The sequence below is a fragment of the Pezoporus occidentalis genome, unplaced genomic scaffold, assembly GCF_034315485.1.
Source record: "Pezoporus occidentalis ecotype Australia unplaced genomic scaffold, CSIRO_AGI_Poc_V1 ctg48, whole genome shotgun sequence".
NCBI classification, from domain to species: domain Eukaryota; kingdom Metazoa; phylum Chordata; class Aves; order Psittaciformes; family Psittacidae; genus Pezoporus; species Pezoporus occidentalis.
The window spans coordinates 7,917,935-7,941,936 of NW_026915813.1; positions in this window are offsets into that span (position 1 = coordinate 7,917,935).

Below are 24,002 nucleotides of genomic sequence, written 5' to 3' on the forward strand. Positions count from 1 at the left end.
GAAGGTGCCCCACAATAATAAAAAAAAAAAAGTAATTTATTCTGGATGTTAATTTTTAGGACATAGAGATTGAAAGTAGGGACACTTTTATCATATTGTGAAAGCTATTGATTATGACTAACAATATTATAATAAGATTAATTTTCTACCTATCATGTTCTGAATGTTTCATTCCATTACCAGTTACTCTCTTTTCTCAGTGCAAATTTATAAGCTGTACCATTTGATGATTTCTGGAGTCACAAATTCAAGATAAATCTTTTCAGTACATTATATGGAATATCTAACTCTTAAAGTATAGGGGAAATGCTTTCTTTTTACTACTGCATAATCCATTATTGCTAAGGGAATCATTCTGAGACACTAGATTAATATACAGCTAAGACATTTCCCGTTCTATGTAAGAAGAACATTTTGCCTTACCAAATGAAGTTATCTCCAGAGCAATAGCACAGGAAAGGTAAATCTGTGCTTTATTTAAATTAATGTTATGTTTTATTTGGCCATAGTTAAACAAACAAGACAAAAGGAAACTTCAAACCTGCACAAAGACCTTTTATTAATATTGTGCTGTCAAATTCCACTATAAATGCCATGGATCACAGAAATCTGTACTTGATCAAGCATTATTTGATGTTTTCATGGAAGACGAGATGTTGGCTTAGAGAATACAAGTATAAGCTATACAGATGATACAAAACCATGAGGTTTCCCAAACGCTTTAGAAGACAGAAAGATCTTCATAAATCAGAGAAAGAGTCTGAAGTAAAAACTATGAAATGCAATAAAGTACACAATCACTCACTCTTAGCTTGGAAACATCACACCTACAAATATAAAATAAGAAGTATTTGTCATTTATTAACATTGAAATGGGAGATTTTAAAAAACAATCACAAATTGGTGATGCTCTTGTAGAAAGGAAAATGTAACTTTTGGATACTTTTAACAACAATATCATGTAACATACAGAGATTTATTATTGAGACCTACCATGCTACTACGATAACAGTAAGCACAGGGAACCTCATTTTGACCAGCACGCTACAGGAAGCATTAAGACAAACTAGACAGAAGACAAAGCACAGTAACAGGATGATTAAAGCTTTATAAAAGTGACCTAGCCATGAAAACTGTAAGAACAAGGTTTTCTTTGTATAGAAAAAGGAAGACTGAAAAGGAGAATTTCCAATACATGTGTCATGGAGATAGAGGAGCACCAGGACAGTGTGACACCATTAAGCTCAATTTATGTGTGAGCTACCACTCCATTACAGAACACTGGTTTTTGTTAATGGTGTCCTATAATTCTTTGTTTGCAGCTATGGATTTTTGTAATGGCTACTTTACACTATGCCTGCACATAAACTCATAGCATTTATTTCCTCGCTGAGCACACATTTAATGCCCATAATAAAGGCCAATAAAATTCAAGTGAAAAATTTCATACATATTACAAAGCATCTAATTACTGTAACATTTTGTCAGTTGCTCATTCATGCACACTTTGTTAATCTATTTATCATGTCAATAACATCCAGGCTAGAAGACTGAAAAACTAAAAGTCTATGCTAAAGATACAAATTCACCAACTCCCCTCCTCCCAGAAAAATTCTTAGTATTTGAACAGATTTACAAATTAAAGAAAAACACCCCACAACAAAACAAAACAACAGACTTGGGCCACTCAAGATACACCATGTCCTACACATTGCTGTTCAGTGCATCACATGCTCTTTTTCAAACATGATATGATCCATTTTCCATTATCTACTCTTTTACTGGTTACACCTGAAATAACCTCTGTCCTTTAATTAGCTTAAAAAAATGTTCCAGAAAGTTTTGTTACAACTGTTTCTCTTGAATGATTGAAAGATTTAGGTTTTCTTCGGCTAAGGCATGTAATATTTCACAGTTTGCTGTTTTTGTTGTCTCCCTCCCCTGCCCCCACCCACCACCCCCATTAAAATTTTATAACCTCAAGATTGTATGGAAAAAAAAAACCCTGGGACAAATTTTAGAGAATTTTTCTCACTTTATCATCGCAATCCTTTCTTCTTTTATGATAACTACTTAATTTTCAATCAGCCACCGTTTACCTTACCCACGGTGGTTTTGTCCAACAGGCAAAATTTCTCACATGAATGAAGAAGTAGGAGGGAAAAGAGATAAGAAAAGCTAAAAATAACATTTTCTAATCTAGTCCTTTTTTCAGTTGCAAGATATACAAGTAATTACTGTCAGCTGGCATATAATTACATCAGGTAGGCATAGTCCCCATTCTATCTGAGACTGAGTTGCAAGCACGCTCTCTTAGAGGAAGCTTTTTTCTCTCTTCCTCAGGTAGGAATTAACTGTTACAGAAGCAGATGTTACTGCTTGTTTTGTTCTCTGATTTGGAGCAAAGCACTGCCTTTATGCACTCTTGGAGATGATCAAAGGAATCAAAGATAATTTTGTAAAATTTAAAATAAACTGAAGACCAAATTCCTCAAGATTAAAGAATTTAATATTGGAAATTTGTGTTGTGATGGTCAGTATGCTTCTCATACTCAATATATCATCTTGAGAAAAAAAAACCACAAACTAATAAGGGTCTCTCTGTATTTAAAGTAATTAAGTTTTCCAGATAACAAAACAATTAAAAGACTGGGTAACAATCTGTATATCACCAGCACCATGGACGGTTTCAGATCAAGCTACTGTCAGAGAATCAGCTAGGTTGGACAAGACCTTTAAGATCACCAAGCCCAACAATTACCCTAGGACTGTCAAGACCACCACTAAACTATATCATTGAGGGTCTCATCTACACAGTTTTTGACCACTTCCAGGGACAGTGATTCCACCATTTTCCTGGGAAGCCTATTCCAACGCCTGACAACCCTTTCTGTGAAGAAATTATTCCTAATACCCAATCTAAACCTCCCCTGGTGCAGCTTGAGGCTGTTACCTCTTATCCTATTGCTTGTTACTTGGGAGAGTAGATCAACCGCCACCTCACTACAGCCTCCTTTCAGGTAGTTGTAGAGTGTGATAAGGTCCCTCCTGAGCCTTCTCCAGACTAAGCAACCCCAGTTCCCTCAGCCATTCCTCATAAAACTTATTTTCCAGACCCTTCACCAGCTTTGTTGCCGTTTTCTGGATCTGCTCCAGCATCAATGTCTTTATTTTAGTGAGGAGCCCAGAACTGAACACAAGTTTTCAGGTGCAGCCTCACCAGGCCAAGTACAGGGGAATGATCACTCTCCTGGCCCTGCTGGCTATACTAGTTCTGACACAGGCCAGGATGCAGTTGGTCTTCTTGACTGCCTGGGCACAAGCTGGCTCATGTTCAGCTCCATCAGTCAGCACCCCCAGGTTCTTCTCCGCCAAGCAGCTTTCCAGCCACTCTTCCCCAAACCTGTAACGTTGCAGGAGGTTGTTGTGGAGCAAGTGCAGGACCCAGCACTTCGCTTTCTTAAGCCTCATACCATTGGCCACAACCCAACAATCCAGCCTGTCCAGATCCCTCTGCAGAGCCTTCCTATTCTTCAGCAGATCAACACTCCCAGCCAACTTAGTGTCATCTGCAAATTTACTGAGGGTGCACCTGATCTGGTCATCCAGGTCATCAGTGAAGATGTTAAACAACACCAAACCCTGAGGGACAGCACTACTGACCTATCCCTGTCACCAAGCAGATGTGATGTCATTTACCAACACTGTTTGGGCTCAGCCATCCAGCCAGTTTCCTACCCAGAGAAGAGTCAACCTACCCAGAAGCAGCCAATTTCTCTGGGAGAATGCTGTGGGAGACAGTGCAAAATGCTTTACTTATGTCCAAATGGACAATGTTCACAGCCTTCCCCTCATGAACTAGGCAGGTCACCTTATCATAGAAAGAGATGGGGTTGGTTTAGCAGGATCTGCCCTTCATCAACCCATGCTGACTTGGCCTGATCCTTCCAGTTTCCACACATGCTTTATGGTCTCACTTAGGATCCATGACCTTCCCTAGCACAGAGCTCTAAGCCTGTTCTTTCCAGGGTCTTCTTTCCTGCCTTTTTTGTAGAGAGGTGCCACTTTGGCCAACCTTCAACCCGCTGGGACCTGTCCACTAGACCAGGACTGCTGATAGATGATGCAGAGTGGCTTAGCAAGCTCCTCCGCCAGCCTTCAGCACTCGAGTGTAATCCATCCAGCCCCATAGACTTCTATACATCTAAGTGGAGCAGTGGGTCGCTAGCATCAGGCAGCTCCCCATCTCTGCCATCCAGCTCAGGGAACTGAGTATCTTGAGGACTGCTGGTGTGACTGTTAAAGACTGAGGCAAAGGCAATATTAGGTACCTCAGCTTTTCCCTCATCCTCAGTCACTAGGTATTGCCTCATATCCAGTAGATGATGGAGGTTCTCCTTGGAACTTCTTTTATTGCTAGTATATTTGTAAAAGTACTTATCTTTTTTGGCAGTGGCCAGATTTAGTTCTATCTGTGCTTTCTCCTTTCTAACTTTCTGTCTACATAACCTAACAACATCCTTGTATTTTTCATGTTCTTCCACAGGTGATAAGCTCTCATTTTTTTCCTGAGTTCAAGCAATATCTCCCTGTTGGGCCAGGCTGGTCTCAGCCTGCTGATTTGATTTTTGGCATATAGGGACTTCCTGCTACTGTGCCTTAAGGATTCCATTTTTGAAGAGCATCCAGTCTTCCTGGAGCACTTTGGCTTTCAGTAATGTTTCCCAAGGTATTCTGCCAACCAGCATCCTAAACAGGCCAAAGTCAGCCCTTCAGAAGTATAAGGTGGCGGTTTTGCTGACCTTCTTCCTGACTTCTCCAAAGACTGAAAATTCAGCCATGTCATGGTTGCTTTGCCCAAAATGGCCTCAAAACATCGCATCACCCACAAGTACTCTCTGTGAAGAGCAAATCTAGCTAGGCGTCTCTCCTAGTTGGCTCACTAACCAGTTGTGTTAGGAAGTTATCTTTCACAGCTTCCAAGAACCTGTTTAATTGTTTCTCCTCTGCTGTGTTGTACTTCCAGCAGACATCTGGTAGGTTGAAGTCCCCCATGAGATCAACGGCAAACAAACATGTAACTTCTCCCAGTTGTTTGAAGAACACTTTATCTGTAGCTTCATCCTGGCTAGGTGGTCTATAACAGACTCCTACCAGCGTATCATCTTTGTTAACCTTTTCTCTGATCTTCATCCACAAACATTCAGCTTTCTCACTCGCAACTTTGAGTTCAAGGCAGTCGATGCACTCCCTGACATGCAACACAAGCCCACCACCATTTTTCCTTTCTAAATCCTTTCTGAAGAGCATGTAAGCCATTCGTTGCGGCCCTCCAATCATACAAATAATTCTGTCATGTTTCTGTGATGGCGATTATGTCATGATATCCCTTCTACACAATGGCTTCCAGCTCTTCCTGCTTGTTGCCCATGCTGTAGACATTGAAATAAATACATTTAAGCTGCCCTGTGGATCTGGACTCCAACAGCAGCTTGCTACCCCATGGCTCATTTCTAACGAGCCTGGCATTATTCCTTTCTCTCTTCCAATTTAGTTTAAAGCCCTCTCTATAAGCCCTGCTAGCTCCTGGGCTAGAATACTTTCCCCATATCGGGACAGGCGTACCCCATCACCAGCAGAAGTGGTGCTGTATAAACCAACCCATGGTCAAAAACTCCAAAATTCTGGCACTGATACCAGTCACAGAGCCAGTGAGATTTTTTCCGATGTAACCATCGTCATTGTTTGTTGCTGGCAGAAGGGAAGAGAATGCTACTCAGGCTTCCAAACCCTGAACTAGTTGCCCCAAAGCCCTGAAGTCATTCTTGAGTCCCCTCAGGCTTCTTGAATATATTTCCTCATTGCCCACCTGGAAAACTCATAAAGGACAGTAGCCACAGGGCTGTACCAGAGGAGTGAGTTTTCTGGGGATGTCCCTCACCCTGGCTCCAGGGAGACACCAGATTGCCCTGTGAGTCAGGTCAGGTAGACATACGGGGCATTCTGTTCCCCTTAGCGTGGAGACACTGACAACCATCAGTCTTGTTTTTTCTAGTACCTCTGGTTATAAAACGAGGTGTTCTCTGACACTTCTGTGGCGAGTCTCCTGACCTGGATGATAGAATCACAGAATCATAGAATAGTTAGGGTTGGAAAGGACCTTAAGATCATCTAGTTGCAACCCCCCTGCCATGGCAGGGACACCTCACACTAAACCATGGCACCCGAGGTTCTGTCCAATCTGGCCTTGAACAACGCCAGGGATGGAGCATTCACAACTTCCCTGGGCAACACATTCCAGTGCCTCACCACCCTAACAGGAAAGAATTTCCTCCATATATCCAATCTAAACTACCCCTGTTTAAATTTTAACCCATTACCCCTTCTCCTATCATTACAGTTCCTAATGAATAGTCCATCCTCAGCACACCTATAGACCCCTTCAGATACTGGTAGGCTGCCGTGAGGTCTCCAGACAGCCTTCTCTTCTCCAGGCTGAACAGCCCCAACTTCCTCAACCTGTCTTCATACGGGAGGTGCTTCAGGCCCCTGATCATCCTCGTGGCCCTTCTCTGGACTTGTTCCAACAGTTCCATGTCCCTTTTATGTTGAGGACACCAGAACTGCACACAATACTCCAGGTGAGGTCTAACAGGAGCAGAGTAGAGGGGCAGGATCACCTCCTTTGACCTGCTGGTCATGTTCCTTTTCATGCAGCCCAGGATATGGTTGGCTTTCTCGGCTGTGAGCGCATGCTGACGGCTCATGTTCATTTTCTCACTACCAGCACCCCCAAGTCCTTCTCCGCAGGGCTGCTCTGAATCTCTTCTTTGCCCAACCTGTAGCTGTGCCTGGGATTGCTCCGACCCAGGTGGAGGACCTTGCACTTGGCATGGCTAAACTTCATGAGGTTGGCATCAGCCCACCTCACAAGGGTGTCAAGGTCCCTCTGGATGACATTCCTTCCCTCCAGCATATCAACTGAACCACCCAGCTTGGTGTCATCGACAAACTTGCTGAGGGTACACTCACTCCCACCGTCCATGTCACCAGCAAAGATGTTGAACAAGACCAGTCCCAACACCGATCCCTGAGGGACACCACTTGTTACAGGTCTCCAGCTGGACATGGAGACATTGACCACAACTCTTTGTGTGTGGCCATCCAGCCAGTTCTTTATCCACTGAGTGGTTCATCCATCAAATTGATGTCTCTCCAATTTAGAGACAAGGATGTCGTGTTGGACAGTGTCGAATGCTTTACACAAGTCCAGGCAGATGGCATCAACTGCTCTACCCCTGTCCATCAGTTCCATAGCCCCATCATAGAAGGCCATCAAATTGGTCAGGCAGGATTACCCCTTAGTGAAGCCATGCTGGCTGTCACCAAGCCCCCTGTTGATTTTCATGTGCTTTAGCATGCCTTTCAGGAGAATCTGCTCTAAGATTTTGCCAGGCACAGAGGTGAGAGTGACTGGTCTGTAATTCCCCAGGTCATCCATTTTCCCCTTCTTGAAAATGGGGGTTATATTTCCCTTTTTCCTGTCATCAGGAACTTCACCTGACTTCCATGATTTCTCAAATATGATGGCCAGTGGCTTAGCAACTTCATTCACCAGCTCCTTTAGGACCCTTGGATAGATTTCATCAGGTCCCATGAACTTGTGCACACTCAGGTTTTTAAGATGGTCTCATACCAGATCCTCTCCTACAGTGGGCGCAAGGTCTACATTCTCAGAGTCCCTGAGTCTGCCTTCCAAGACTTGGGTGGTGCGGTCAGAGCCTTTGGCAGTGAAGACCGAGGCAAAGAAGTCATTCAGAACCTCAGCCTTCTCCAAATCCTGTATAGCTAGTTTGCCCGATAGCTTCTGGAGGGTTCCTACGTTGTCTGGTTTTTATTTGCTACGTACCTATAGAATCCCTTCCTGTTATACTTACCATCCCTAGCCAAGTTTAATTCTAACTGGACCTTAGCTTTCCCTAGCTTCCTGGACAGCATCCCTGTATTCTTCCCAGGCCGCTTGTCCTTGCTTCCGCCTTTTATAAGGTGAATACTTAAGCTCTTTTGGTTCAGGTGGCTGATTTGCTTCTTTCAGGGATGGTAGAATGCAGGTCCACCAATCTCCTCCTCATATTCCCTTATTCTCCTTAGCCATTCCAAATCTTCCTATAGCTCTACCACCATGCAGGGCAAATCATCAGCCTGCCGACATCTTGCACAGCCACCATCTAACATCGCCTACAGTCTCTGGCACTCACTACAGCCAGATGCCAGGACAGCTTCATGTTTATAAGGGACCTCTGCCTGGGTCGCCATGTCCTTCCTGGCCAACAGAGAGGACTTAGTTTGCTTTCAGCCCAAAGGATGCCATCCTAGAGCACTGTCTCCATGACCACGGGCTGAGCTCACCTCTGCATCCTGCCAGAATACTGGGCCCTGCCCATGGGAACTGCTTCGTTCCCTCCTGCGCTGCCTCTATGAGTCACTGGCTCGGTCAGCAGCGGTGCTGGCCTCTGTGCCAGGCTTAGCAAGGCCTTGGGGCTCCATTGGTGGCTCTGGCCATTCAGGATCAAGCTGCTAGGACCCTGTGATTTCCCCACGCTGCCATGCTAAGGGGTCCTCTCCGGAACTACTTATCTTGGCAACTGTCAGTAGGGCAGGAATGAGTACAGCTGATTTGTGCAGCATACCCTGGAGTTCAGCACAATCCCCCCATTCATGAAGTGTGATTTTGGCTGAGATAGCGGTGCTTGACCCTGCCTGAGCACAGACCCCATGTGGTCTTACAGGCCTGGCTGGTGAACCCTGCCTCGCTGCCCCTGGGAAGACACTAAAGCTCCCAGCTCCCAGCCCCAGGAAGCTGCTGGCCCCTGCTGTGATGTGAAGTGTGGAGAAGATAGTAATGATCACAGTTCTCATGAGAACTATAGACCCAGAGTGTGGAATGACTGACCAAAAGCAGTATAAGTAAAGCTAAAATCATCTGACTTTATTCTGGTGTGTTAGGTAGGAAATGCAGTTATTATACTTACCATGTTTGTCAGGTATACAAATTTGAGGTGTGTTCTTGGGTGTCCATTATTTCCTCTCTTCAAGGACTCCAGTGACATTACATGGCAGCAGACTTCTTTGTCCTAACAGTTCTTTATTGTCTCCTTATCAGTCTGTATCGATTTAGACCTGAGACAATGGGACAAAGGAATCTCTGATGATAGAAAATACATATGAATTACTTCCCTCTAAGTACAGAGCATTTCTATGTTGTGAAAAGGGTGATACAGGAACCCATTAAAACAAGATGGTCTAAGGTGAAGGAACTCCATCAGGATGCAATTGTTGGGTTTACTAGAAACTGCTTGGTTTCAATATCAAGGAAGTCTCTGGGAATCACTTAAAAATAATAATACTGTGCAAAACAGAAATTCTCAAATCCTTTGAGGAGTTTTGGAAAATATTTCTTGATGATTTTAACTCAAGAGTAGCCATTGTCCTATATAGTCCTGAAGGTTATAATCTCTGAATTCTCTAACCCTCTTAGCAAGCAAAGATAGTTCATTTGGTTGCCCAATGCATTCATACATACATATGCATATATATGTGTATGCATATGTGACTGTGTGTGTGCATGAACGTGTATATCATCTATGAATATATATATAAAAAACATGTATTTTTGGTAAATACATACATATACACATATATGTATATGTGTGTATACACATACGTAACCTATATTTTATGGTAGATGATGCCAGTGTAGTTAATACTTAAATCATGCAGGACACATCATGGTTGACTTGGATCAGCACATAATACCTTTGGCTGGAATAACAAAGGGAAAATGTTCTAAAGGATGTGACTTCAATTAATTTTGGGGATCAGGATTTTTATTTAAAAAAAATATTTATTTTAATATGTCTTCATCATCTCCTTCTTCTGTGCTTGATAAGAGAAGACAACAACACATTTTGTCATGTTTCTTTCTCTGTCATGCTTTCATTTGAAATGTTAAGCTCTTCAGGTACAAGCTGTAAGATACATTTTAGAATGTCAAAGAGAGAGACACATCTTCCAAAATGCAAAAAAGGACAGGACTACTGGTTTTTAACATTCAAAGAGTCAGAACATCTAAAACAATATGAGACAGAAGAACATAGATAACCATCTTACAAGCAACACAGTACCCTTTCGCATGAGACTTCCCTTAGCAATTGATTGAAGAGGTCAAAGTTGCCCCTTTGGAAATCCAGAAATGTGGCCTTGCTAGGTATTCTATTCCTCCCACACAGGATCCTAAGCTCCACCATCTCATGGTCACTGCAGCCCAGGCTGCCATTGACCATCACCACTTCAACCAGACCCTCCTTGTTGGTGAGTACTAGATCCAGCAACGCTCCTCTCCTAGTTGCTTTGTCCACCATTTCATTAAGAAGTTATCATCAATGCACTGGAGGAACCTCCTAGACTGTGAATGATTGGCTGTGTAAGTCTTCTAGCAAATATTGGGGTAGTTAAAATCCCCCATGAGGACCAAGGCATGTAGTTGTGAGGCTGCTTTCAGTTGCCTGTAGAAAGCCTCATCAACTCCTTCGTCTTGATCAGGAGGTCTATAATAGACCCCCACAACTGTATCACCCGTACCAGCCTGTCCCTTAATTCGTACCCACAGACTTTCCACTTGCTCCTCATCTGTCGCTGGACAGAACTCAATACATTCTAGTCTCTCTCTCACATAAAGAGCAACTCCACTACCTCGCTTTGCTGACCTATCTTTCCTAAAAAGGACATAGCCATCTACGACCGCATTCCAGTGTTGTGAGCTGTCCCTCCATGTCTCTGTAATTGCCACCAGATCATAACCTTTAGACCACACACAGACTTCTAACTCCTGTTTATTCCCCATGCTGCGTGCATTGGTGTACAGGCATTTCAGGGAGCCAGCTGAGCACGCTGGTGGCACCCTTGGGAGGAGGGAGGTCTTCTGGTTGTCATTAATACTAGAACAATGCCCCACTAGTTCAAACCCAGCTACAACCCCCTCACACTTTGAATCTAACCTAAAGCTCTGTGAGTGAGCTCGGCTAACTCTTGCTCTGGTACCCTTTTCCCCTACGGGACAGGGTCTAAACAACTATCCTTTCCCTCAAATGAACAACAGATTGAGAGTCCTCCCTAGTCCACCATCCTTCAAGCCCTACCATGTTTCTCTTGGGCTTGTCCCTAACAGTCCCAGTTATCTCCCCTTCCCCCTTCATATCTAGTTTAAAGCCCTGTCAATGAGCCCTGCTAACTCCTTGGTTAGATGCTTCTTTGGTCTAATTGAATGAATTTAATTTAATTTTCAAGGACTTTTAACTTCTATCCCAAATGAGAATTTAAAAAAACATTGCTACAGTAGAACAGCCTGGAAAGAGACATATTTCAGTTTATCAGGAAAGCAGTACAAGTGGGGCATTTAAATATACAGCCTTATAGGCCTGCTGGAACTAATTGGCTATAATGTTTCTTAGCTGTATTTGAAATTTAACTAATTGGTAAATTAGAGCTGCAAAGAGCCATACCCCAGAGATTTAAACTCCATCACGAGCTTCCCGTTCTTTATCCATTAGGTTAATAGCTCACTTGCCTCACTCATTTCTGTCGCTTGTGTTTATATATTTCCATGAAGAACTGGAGCGAAGAACTTCTGCTGTTCACTATCAAAATTAGACACTCTTCTGAATCCAAGCTGCAGCAGTCAGTTGAATTTGACACAGAAGCAGCAGTGACGGACAATGAAAGTTTGGCTTGTGACAAGAAATAGATGTAAAATATGATCCAAGCTTAGAGATTCAGAATTAGAAACTCTCTGCAGTTTCACTGTAATATTTTCATTTGCCATACATTTTAAAAATGTATTTAAAATTAATGAATTTACTCCCTCTGTTTCCTTTTAGGAGCATAAATTTTTCATAGTAAGACATGTGCTTCCTAAGAATTCCAGTCATTCCGGTCATAGATTTTAGGTAAAAAAAATCTGAAGAATAACATAATTAACTTGTAATAGGCAAATGAACTGTTGCCCTTACTGAAAAAGTCTGATTTATTCTAAAACTTTAAGGACTTTTACTGCTAATATTGTAAAGGAAGCGGTTTCTCCTTAAGTGTGAATAATCTTACATGTCTGAAATTTACTGAAAAAGTCTGATTTATTTTAAGACTTTGTCGTGGTTTAAACCCAGCCAGACAGCTTGTTCACTCACTCCCAGTGAGTGGTGCCGGGCTGGAAGCAATTGAGGCCCGCGTTCCCCCCTGGGGGCTCTTCCCTTCCCCACTCCCAGAGGGATGGGGAGGAGAATCAAAAGAATGCAACTCCCACGGGTTGAGACAAGAAAAGTCCAGCAACCAATGTACAACACAAATCACCACCTCTACCACCACCAACAACAATGATAAAAGAAGATAACAAGGGAAGAGAATACAATACCACCTGCTGAAAAACGAGTCCAACCCAGAAGACCCCGTGTCCTTCCAGGTCACATGAGAGAGGACTTACAACCAGAACTGTAATTTGGGATGTGCATTCTCCAGAACCCCACTGCACCCAAGAAAGCTTGCGTTTCTTTCTTATTAGTTGGTGGAGACATTGCTGCCATCTTGCTGATCACATCTGTGGGGATCTGTCTACATCCATCTTAACATTTTATTCCCAAAAATTGAATCTCCTGTGCAGGTCCCTTGACCTTACTCCGTTTTATGGCAAAACCAGCTTTCAGCAGGATTTGGATTATTTTCCTCCCTTTCTCAAAGACTTCTTCCACTGTATCGCCCCACACAATAATGTCATCAATGTATTGCAGGTGTTCTGGAGCTTGCCCCTGTTCCAGTGCAGTCTGGATCAGTCCATGGCAAATGGTAGGGCTGTGTTTCCACCCCTGGGGCAGTCGGTTCCAAGTGAACTGGACACCCCTCCAAGTAAAAGCAAACTGTGGCCTGCACTCTGCTGCCAAAGAAATTGAGAATAATGCATTGGCAATATCAATCGTGACATACCACTTGGCTGCCTTTGACTCTAGTTCATACTGAAGTTCTAGCATGTCTGGTACGGCAGCACCCAGAGGTGGTGTGACTTCATTCAGGCCACAATAGTCTACTGTTAGTCTCCACTCTCCGCTAGACATTCGCACTGGCCATAGGGGGCTATTAAAGGGTGAGCGGGTCCTGCTGATCACCCCCTGACTCTCCAGTCTACGGATCAGCTGATGGATGGGAATCAGGGAGTCCCGGCTGGTGCAATATTGCTGCCGGTGCACTGTTGTGGGCGCAATTGGCACTTGTTGTTCTTCGACTTTCAGCGACCCGACAACAGAAGGATCCTCTGAGAGACCAGGCAAGGTGGACAGCTGCTCAATTTCCTCAGTCTCCAAAGCAGCAATACCAAAAGCCTATCAGTACCCTTTTGGGTCTTTGAAGTACTCTTTCTTGAGGTAGTCTATGCCGAGGATGCATGGAGCCTCTGGACCAGTCACAATAGGGTGCTTTTGCCATTCCCTCCCAGTCAGGCTGATTTCAGCCTCCAGCACAGTCAACTCTTGGAATCCTCCTGTCACTCCAGAAATATAGATGGGTTCCACCCCTTGACAGCTTGATGGCATCAGGGTACACTGTGCACCGGTATCTACTAGAGCCTTATACTTCTGTGGGACTGATGTGTCAGGCCATCTGATCTGCACAGTCCAGTAAATCCGATTGTCCCCTACCTCCACCTGGCTGGAGGCAGGGCCCCTCTAATAGTCGTCACAGCGTTGGACACTTAAGTCATGTTGAAAGGGATTATTCTTTGTTATCACAGGAGCTGGAGTAAAATCAGCTCTTCCACTCCATCTGGGAAACTGCTCACCAGAGACTGAAGCCATCGCTCTCATGGGATGATCAGTCTTGGCCCTTGCTCCCCTCTTCAATTCACTCACCTGTTCCTCCAAAGCTGAAGTAGGTTTTCCATCCCACTTCGTCATGTCTTCTCCGTGATCCCGCGTGTAAAACCGTAGGGAAGCCCGTGGCATATACTTCCTGTATCTCCTCTCTCGAACAATAGGAAGCCTTTTGTTAATAGGTGAGATACGTGTTGGTACACATGGGGTGCTGGATAAATCAGTTAGATCATCCCATTTTCTGACTCAATTCTCTCTCTGTTTCTCAAGGCCCAGGATAGCGTTCCGGGCAGTGGTGTGGGGCACCGCGTATGTTTCCAGCCATCTGGTGTTTGCTTCCACCACAGTAAGCACATGGCGCTTGACTTGGCGGGTTGGTATCGTATTCTGTTCCCTTGCTATTTTCTCTTATCATTGTTGTTGGTGGTGATAGAGGTGGTGATTTGTACTGTACATTGGTTGATGGTCTGTTCTTGTCTCAACCTGTGGGAGTTCCATTCTTTCCATTCTCCTCCGCTTCCCTCCGGGAGTGGGGAAGGGGAAAGCCCCCAGGGGGGGACGCGGGCCTTGTTTGCTTCCAGCCCGGCACCACTCACTGGGAGTGAGTGAACAAGCTGTCTGGCTGGGTTTAAACCATGACAGACTTTAAGGACTTTTACTGCTAATATTGTAAGCAAAGCGATTTCTAGTTAAGTGTGAATGATGTTGCTGAAATCTCTGCCATAGATTTTTATGTCTTAAACATAAGTGGCGATGGTTTCTGTCCAAGTGGCAACCATTGTGTTTCCTGATTACAGCAAAATTGTAATGAGAGGCAATTAAGAAACATCTCTGCACTGATAGGCCCAAAAATACATGGCCTATTTTTCACCATTAGATAAACTATTTTATAATGTTTTAATATATGAATGTTTCATCACTAACATTTCATTGCACAGAACTCAGATAACTTAGCTGCAGGATTCTGAAAACCTGGCTTTCCTTGTTTTTGTCTTGATGTTGCTATATCCCACGTATACCCAGTGTACACCAGATGTTTCCCTTTGGTTGTGCATCTACTAGTCTGTATGATAATCTCTGGGTTGGGGTTTTGGTTTTGGTTTTGTTTTTTTTTTTCCCTCCCCCCAAAAAAAGATTGAAGTGTTCACAATGAAGCTGGAAACTTATGTAGTAAAGCAATAAAGTAAATCAATTCATTTGACAGACATACCAAATAACACTACTACAGATTTTTTTTCCTAAGGATGGTAACTGGACAGCTCACAGCCATATCTTAATTCTACTTTTCAAAGACAATCTGTCAAATAAGAGTCAGAGGTAACAGCACAAGCAGTATTCTGACTACTCATACAACTGACAACAGCTGAAACAGCAGCACAAGCAAATGATCAATAACTATAATTACCCAGTTGCCCAGACTTACTGTAGAGTATTGCTGCACTCATAGAAATCCACTACTTCTAGTAGAATTATGCTAAGGATAGTAGAATCCTGAATACATTGCATTGCTCTGTATTGATGGAGGACAAATAGGAATTAGTATCTGTACCAATACCCTTCTGTAGATTAAATTATATCTCAGTGATATGTTGAATTACTGTTTCATTGTTAACCAAAGTGGGAGGTGAATTTAACTACTAGTTTCAATGGGAAGTTCTGTAGTCTTTTGAGACATGTCTCAGGACTTTTTTTCAGGTTGTGTGCCTTCTCAGGTTGAATCCTAGAAGAAAATGTTTTTTCAGCAACACGTACTATCTTTTATATTAGTGTAATATTTTTATATTAGTATTTTTAATATTATATCTTGTACACATTGAATAAAAATAACGTAAAAGTATTTTCATACAGTACAGTATATCATATTAAAAAAACCACAGGATTTTGTAATCGGTATCTCTGCTTGAAATTATACCAATATTCATGCAATGATTTTAATTCTAGAATTTCATACTGAAAATATTAGATGAAGTGCTACTACATCATATTTTTCTACAAAAGGTGACTTTGAGATTAATTTAAGTAGCAGTAATATAATCTGAATTCATTGCATATTAACACATCCATTGAAACCTTTGAAAAGACTGCTGTCACACCTTATCTATTACACAAGTAAGTTTAGAAGAAAGCAGTCTCATGGATACTGAGTTTGTATTAAAGATTTTGTCTTAGAACCGGTATGTCTTCAGAACTATTTCAGCTTTGGAGATAAAACAAACAACATTTACTTAAAATCAAGGTTGCAACTACATTTCAAGAAACAAGGAATCATAGTACAAGGCTCAAAAGTGAAACCAGCGCAAATCTGTGCCTTAATGGCATTATTTAGCCCTGAAGAAATCACCATCAAAAAGTTGAATGGATATGAAGCAAGGAATTGTCATGGTTTAAACCCAGTCAGGCAACTTGTTCACTCACTTCCCCCTACTTCTTTCCTTCCCCCTACTCCCGGAGGGACAGAGAGGAGAATCAAAATAATGCAACTCCCACAGGTTGAGATAAGAACAGTTTAGTAACTAAGGTATAACACAAATCACTACTGCTACCACCAATGATAATAATGATAAAGGAAATAACAAGGGAAGAGAATACAACACCTCACCACCAGCCAACCGATAACTTGCACCCCCCAACCCAAGCAAGCATCGACTGATACCTCCTCCAACCCCACAGTCCACCAGCTCTTCTGGCTAACTCCCAGTTACCTCCTGGGCATGACGTGCTGTGATATAGAATACCTCTTTGGTCAGTTTGGGTCAGGTGTCTTGTCTCTGCTTTCTCCCGGCTTCCCCTCCACCCTGGCAGAGCATGAGCCTCACAAAGTCCTTGGCCAAAAGTCAAAACACAACACTGCACCAGCTACCAAGAAGGAGAAATATGACTGCTACTGCTGAACCCAGGACAGAATACATGATGAAAGCAATTTCAACATGCATGTGAAATGTAACAGTTTTAAATGGATGTGAATTCTACTGGATATTCTACACTCTTAACTGCTGGAAATCATCTTTATTGATTAAAGAGGATGAACAGTATGAGTAAAGACACTGTACTGTCTAAACTTTAAAAGTAGACCCCATTGACTGGGACTTGAGGAAATGTAACAACTGGGACTTGAAGGATCAAAGGTCAACAAGAATGATTAAAATACTGAGAAATATTCCTCATATTGCAGACTTCAAAACCCCAATGTATTTAGCTTGACAAGAAGATACCATGGCTTTGGAGTTTAAGCCATTATTTTATCATTGTTTACAAGGTCTCAATTCTTTCCTTGAAACATCTGAGGATGTGCTAAAGATCTACACAATGCTGACAGGCATGTCAAAGGACCTTTCAGGTGACTGTGCCCTCAGAAATAACACTGTGCCATGGACTGTACTCTGGGGAATACATAAAGCATCTTGAAGGTAAGTAGAAGGCTATATCTAGGCAGTTGAGTAATTTACTTGCCATCTAGGAAAATGAACTGGAATAATAGATTATTCAAAACCACTTACAATGGCACAGTGAGGTCCAATAACTAGAAAAAAATAGGAACAGGGCATAGAACATTCAGAGGTAACTTTAGAGGTAGCCAAGGGGTTGTGGTTAATTTACTATAAGAAATGTCTTAATAAGGCAGAATTTATGAAAGATATAATGTTAGTTCAAGCCCAGCAAGTACATCTGAAAAACAACGCTATGATTCCAGAATGGAGGCTGTCAGATTATGTGACAGTAATCCCTACTGATTACAAAATCTGTTGATTAGTCCAGTAACGACTGTGATCTGTGAGGCCTCCATTTTCAGTTCCTCCTGAAATGCCAATATGTTTTAAGTGAAAAGGCTGCATGCTAATGCATAGCATGCATTTGATATAAAAAGTAGACAATCTAAACGTGAAACTCTGAGCTGCTCAGAAAACAAAATTATGATGGTAAAAAAACATCATAACAAACACTGATTCGGATTTAAAATGAAGAATATACATTATAAATTTTCCTGGATTTTTTTTAAGAAAAGATTTTTTTTTTCTTTTATATATTATAGATTCCTCACATCGAGTGGCGTTTTCTATTAAACCAGAATCCTGACTATATTATATATATTAATCAAATTATTACGAAGTATCATTGACTGTGTCTAACATCATGTACCTGAGAAATTGTTTTGATCATTTTCAGACTTAAAATTGCAAAGGCTACAGCTAAAACTTGATGATTAAGGGAGTGGAGCATCTCCCTTATGAGGAAAGACTGAGGGAGCTGAGTCTCTAGAGAAGAGGAGACTGAGGGGTGACCTTGCAGCGGCCAGGTGAAGGGGAGCAAACACCGACACGATGTACATTTGCAAAAAGCTCCGTTTATTGCTTACAAGGCTGCTATTAATATACTGTTTTGAGCTCCCTTACACGCGATCACGCACTACTTGATTGGCTGCCCCGCTTCGTCCATGAGATGTCCACGCGCCGCTATTCTTTTTATGATTGGGCCTAAATGCTTGTGTTAGCTTGGCATTATATCTTGCTTTGCGGTTACTGTTATCCTGTTGTTGCATTCCTTACTCGGGGTTATAAGTTCATATTCTCACAGCTTGCTGTAGACTTGTCCGACCGTCCATGCACGTCCCCCAACAGACCTTATTAGTGTATATAAATATATAAAAGGGGAGTGTCACGAGGATGGAGCCAGACTCTACTAAGTAGCAAACAATGATAGGACAAGGGTTAATGGGTACAAACTGGAACACAAGAGGTTCCACTTAAACTTGAGAAGAAACTTCTTCTCAGTGAGGGTGACAGAACACTGGAACAGGCTTCCCAGGGAGGTTGTGGAGTATCCTTCCCTGGACACATTCAAAACTCGCCTGGACACATTCCTGTGTATCATTATCTAGGTGTTCCTGCTCCGGCAGGGGGATTGGACTAGATGATCTTTCGAGGTCCCTTCCAATCTCTAACGTACTGTGATACTGTGAAAACTTGCAGCACTTAAATTCTATCTATCTAATTCATTGCCAATCCTAGAGTCCAGGCTTCATATATTTCTGCCAGTAGAAGACAGAAGAGAGCTTGATATTTATCTGCAAATATGAGGTGTGAGTTTTAAGAATATCTAGGAACGGGAAAAAAATAGCAATAAGGCTATTGCAATGGATAGTCTTGTCAAAATAGTTAACAAGGCAAATCATCATCTATGAAACTTGGCAGTTTTCAAGGCACTAACGTAAGTTCCTGGCATATCATGTTTTCATATTCTCCTGTTTGTAAAGAAATAAATGTCTAAATAATATGGCATCTTGTCAGGAGATATTGTTGGAATGATTTAAAATGAAAGTGAGAAGTAGAGAATATGTTTGGTAAGTTAAGAATTAAGTTAAAACCAATTGGAAATCTCATGGGAGTGTTGAAGGTGATTATTTACCAGTGAGCAGAAAATGGCTAGATAAAAATTTTGTAATGTTTGACAATTTTATAGGTAAACATTCTCTGCTAGTTCAGAAAAATCTAAAGGTAAACTTCCTGTACTTGCTGATGTAATAAAGAACATCACATCAGCAAAATTAAAATGTGTTAAGTTCAACAGCAGTTTCGAATCAAACTGACTTGACTTCAAAGTGAGTTGAAATCAAAATGTGTTATCATCAATGAACTAAAATCGGGTCATAGAAATAGAATGAAAACACTGGAGCAAACTGATGAAACTTAGGAAGTTTCATTGATATAAATGTTGTCTGCTAAGATCTGTGCTAAATCTGACAATAACTAGTTGTATTGTTGGGCTTTTGTTGTGAAAAGACAGTGATACCATATGAGCAGTAATAGGAATGATGGCCATCTCTTTTGATTGTAGTAGAAGTACAAAATGACTGTTAAATATTTTGACTGATGTTTACTAGCAAATTAGTGTACTTTCATTAACATATGATTTGGAGTGTATAAAACACTATTTATGTATACCAGAAAAGTGCAAAAATTGCATGTGTACATGCTCCCAAAAGTCAGGAGCATTTTTATCCAGGTGTAAGTCAGGTAGGCTCTTTAGGCTTTTCTCAGATTGAGTATAACCACATGGGTGAAGTCCATATTTACTATATTATTTTCTTGGCTGCCTGTGGAAAGGAATTAGAATTAATGAAATCATGAGTTGTTGATTTAATCTTTTTCTGTGTGGTGAGGGAGGAGATACCATTAGTAGAAGAATTTTTCAGAATGTAAGGAAATTCTGCTGCTTCAGTCTGCAGGCTGGCTCCTTTTGTGGAACACTACTTGATAGTGTAGCTGTAGGCTTAGTTATCTAAACACATTCCTGTGTGTGGTTAATTTTCCCCTTGAAAACAGAAATAGAGAGGGAAAAGGAGTATGTGACTGTACTGTCATTTTAGTTATTAAACTACTTAGTACAAATCACAGAATGTAAATCTTCAAGAAGTCACGAAAAACAGATGTCCCTTTGGATTCTAGCCTGCATAGGGTGTGTTGTGAAATCACTGTATAGGTATTATACCTACTCATTGGATATTAAACTTTATAGTGAATTGTAAAGAGCTCATTTTATCCTTTGAAAATATATTGCTTATTAATTTCAGTAAATTGTGAATTATATCATAGGAGAAACAGAAATATCTACCAGTCTTTTGTATCATAAATCTTCAGCAATGTTAATAATATAAATGTTATTAAAATTCAGTTTTACTTGTGAAATGTATACATTATTTAAATTTTGGAACATACGATTCTTACTATTTTTATGGTAAGTGTTTATTTTAATATTTCTTGAGCAGACAGGATAATTAAGTTTTGTTTCTCAGATCTTTATGAATTTTGTGAATGCTAATGAAGTCAAAACAGTGTAAAATTATGTTGGGTCAGAATCAAAGTATAATAGTCACATGTAAGACAGTAAATAACTAAACCAATATGAGGGTTGTATGAACTTTTACACATGCTTCAGGGTATTTATTTTCATCTAATTCTCTTCCTTAAAAATATGTGCATGTACAACAACCATGGGAGTGGATGCACAGCAAATACACAAGTGATTAAGAAAGCAAATAAGCAAGCAAGCTGTCAAACAAACAAATCATTTTTCATTCTTGTGTTTTAAACTTATTTTTAAAAGAGTCAGATTCTTTAAAAAAGGACTCTAAGCAGGTTTCTCTTCCTTCTGCCCAGTGACATTTTGTTATAGGCACACTGCAGTAGAAAATGCAGCCTTTTCAGCAAAAGCTAGAACATTGTCAGCCGCAGATATAAAACATAAAATTCACTTTGACACCAATAATGACCTTCTGGCAAAATTGTGTCTTCTCCTTGCGGTTGTCTTTGGAAATCATTCATCTCAAAAAGAGCAATGTGCATTATATCCAGATTCTGACCAGATTCTACAGATTAATAATGCAATTTTAAGTTTGTTGTGTTCTGTTTCCTGTCTGTAGCTAAGTGACTGAGAATTAAATTATACTGCTGTGGATTGCAGCAGAAGTTGGATTTTTCATTAGGACCATTTTTTTCATACATATGCAAGTGGTTTTACTTAATCTTTAAATTAACGGTCTCAGAAGCTTGTTAAAATTTTCAAAGAATGTGAATATTAATCCCACCTTATATTTTCATTTATAACTGTCAAACTTGATCTAGGACAAATGCTTTGACAAAGCACTGCTTTTATGAAAAAAAGTAATAGATAACTGAAATGCTCATCTAGCCCAAGTAAGATACTGTACCCAAATGCTTAACACTGCAAGAAAAAATGAAAGAAACAAATCTGGAGGAGACATGATGCTTCCCAGGTTGTCCTGTTAGTGCTGAGAAATGTGTGACTGAATATACTACACCCCCACCCTTGACAAGTATAGAATACTCTCATCTAACAAACTTTTTTCTTTTATTGTGTATTTGCAGTAATTGTGCCTTTTTTTCCCCACCTCAAGACCATTAGTAGGTTACATCTAAGGAAAATATCATACCAATAACAGCAACTTTGACCCAAATAAGCCTTGCAGTTCTGGTTTTCTTTTACAGGCATTGAGCAAAAGCCTGGGGAAAAAGTTCTTGTGCCGGGCTGGTAAATGAAAGTGTTATTGATACAAGTAGTATCTTCATATGAAGACCTCAAAAGCTGCAGGAACTTGAAGCAATATGCTTTATATGGTTATAAATTCTAGCCTGTTTTTGTTTATAGTACCAAATTCCACCACAAATGATTGTTCTGGTTCTAGTACAATCTACCTATCTATCCATCTGTCTGTCTGTATCAAAATAAGATGTGCTCCACATCTTGGAGAGAATGTACTATGTTGCTGTAGGTATTTAAACTATTTCCAAAAGTCATAAACATGACCTTAAGTATGTGTTCAATGTAGTATGGAAGAATAGGTTTGTCTTTAAAAAATGGGTAGCCTTGAATTATAAAGTAAATATACATGTTTATGGTTAGGTATGTTAATATTCCTTAATAAATTAAGATTAGGAGAAAAGGAACCAATTATTTTATTAGAAAATATAGGTATTAATGTTTCAGCCAAATCTTAAGGCTTCTGAAGTGGTAAAAACCAAGCCAAATTATGCTACTTTTTTAATTACTGATGCTCTGCATGTGCTCTTTGTTTATTTAATTTCTACTTCATTATTTATGAAATTTGATTCCAAATTAGTTGGTTAGAAACAGTGTCTACATGACTGAGTTTGCCTGATAATATGTCACAGAAAAATATGCTTGAAATCAAACCACTTGAAGAAGAAACTGGTTATGCAGCCATAAATTTTGGTCTTGAAATTTTGGTTGCCTTTACCTGGGAGGATATACTATAGTGAACTTAACAGATACTTAGCTATTTATCAGATACTTATCAGGCCACAAAAGAAAACAATCCTTTTCTTCCCCTGAGGAACAAAGTCTTCAAAATATACACAGCGACATAAATGTGTGCAGTGACATTTTTTAAATATGTAGTCTGCTGTTAAGAATACAGATGCTGAACCAAGCATTATGAAGTCCCTAATGCTTCTTTTCCACAATTAGCATTAGTGTTTGATTTTTTTTTTGTCACCTAAATGGTTCATGATGGAGACTGGTTTTAGGATATAAATAATCATTTTATCTGATATTTTAGTATGGTGGTGAGAAAAAACTATCAAAAGTATCTCTGAGATATAAAAGCTTCAGTCATATTATAAAAATGTGCTGGTGTGGTATAGAACGTAGCACCTCCACATGGGAATTAAGTAACCAGCTACCCAGGATGCTTAAGAAACCCCAGTAAGTTAGTATCTTCCCCCCTCCCCCCCCCCCCCTTCTGGTCCTAACATACTTCAAGTTAAAATCATAGCCATAGTTTCAGGTCACATAAGCATGGATATTTTGTCCTATTTCTTAAAAACTGGAACTGAGTCTCATCATCATTGGGGTTTCCTTTTAAAGCAAAGGCTCAGAAGCTTTCATCCTGTCCTCAGTGAACCACAGTCAGGATTTCAGTTGAGTGCACAGGATAAAATCTGTTAAGTGTCTAGAACTTTTTTCAACTTTCCATTGTTTTTAGTATTGAGATATCTTCTGGTTGTTGGAAGCCTCAGCTGAACCAACCCAAGACTTGGGCACACTGGATTTTCTTAGGTGTGTCTTTGTCAGACACTTATGATATGTCACTGAACTTTTGTATTATTTTTGACCCTGATGTATTATTATGATGCTTTAGCCAACAATTTTCATGCTAACAAAGAGAAACCAGTAGCCTTAAATTGTTCTAAGTATTGATGTCATTTCATCAACCAGTCATACAAATGAGGTCTTTTTAAAATAAAAAGTCTTCTGAAAAGTCACCGATGTTCATATTTTAAGTGGAAACTCAGAGCAATATTAAAGTGTTCACAGTTCTCAGAATTGTATAACTAGTTTTACTGTTCCGACAGTGCATGACAAAAATGCTGACAGGGAACCCTCAGGCCACCTGCTAGGCATAGCAGAATTCACTATGTGCCATATTAAGGGCTCAATGGCAAGGCTGACACTCAGTTGCTCAATAAAATAGATTTTCACATCCTGCAAGAAATGAAAGGTTAGTGTTTCAGGTTGAGCATCTATAACCACCCAAGAGAGCGCTGCAATATTTAT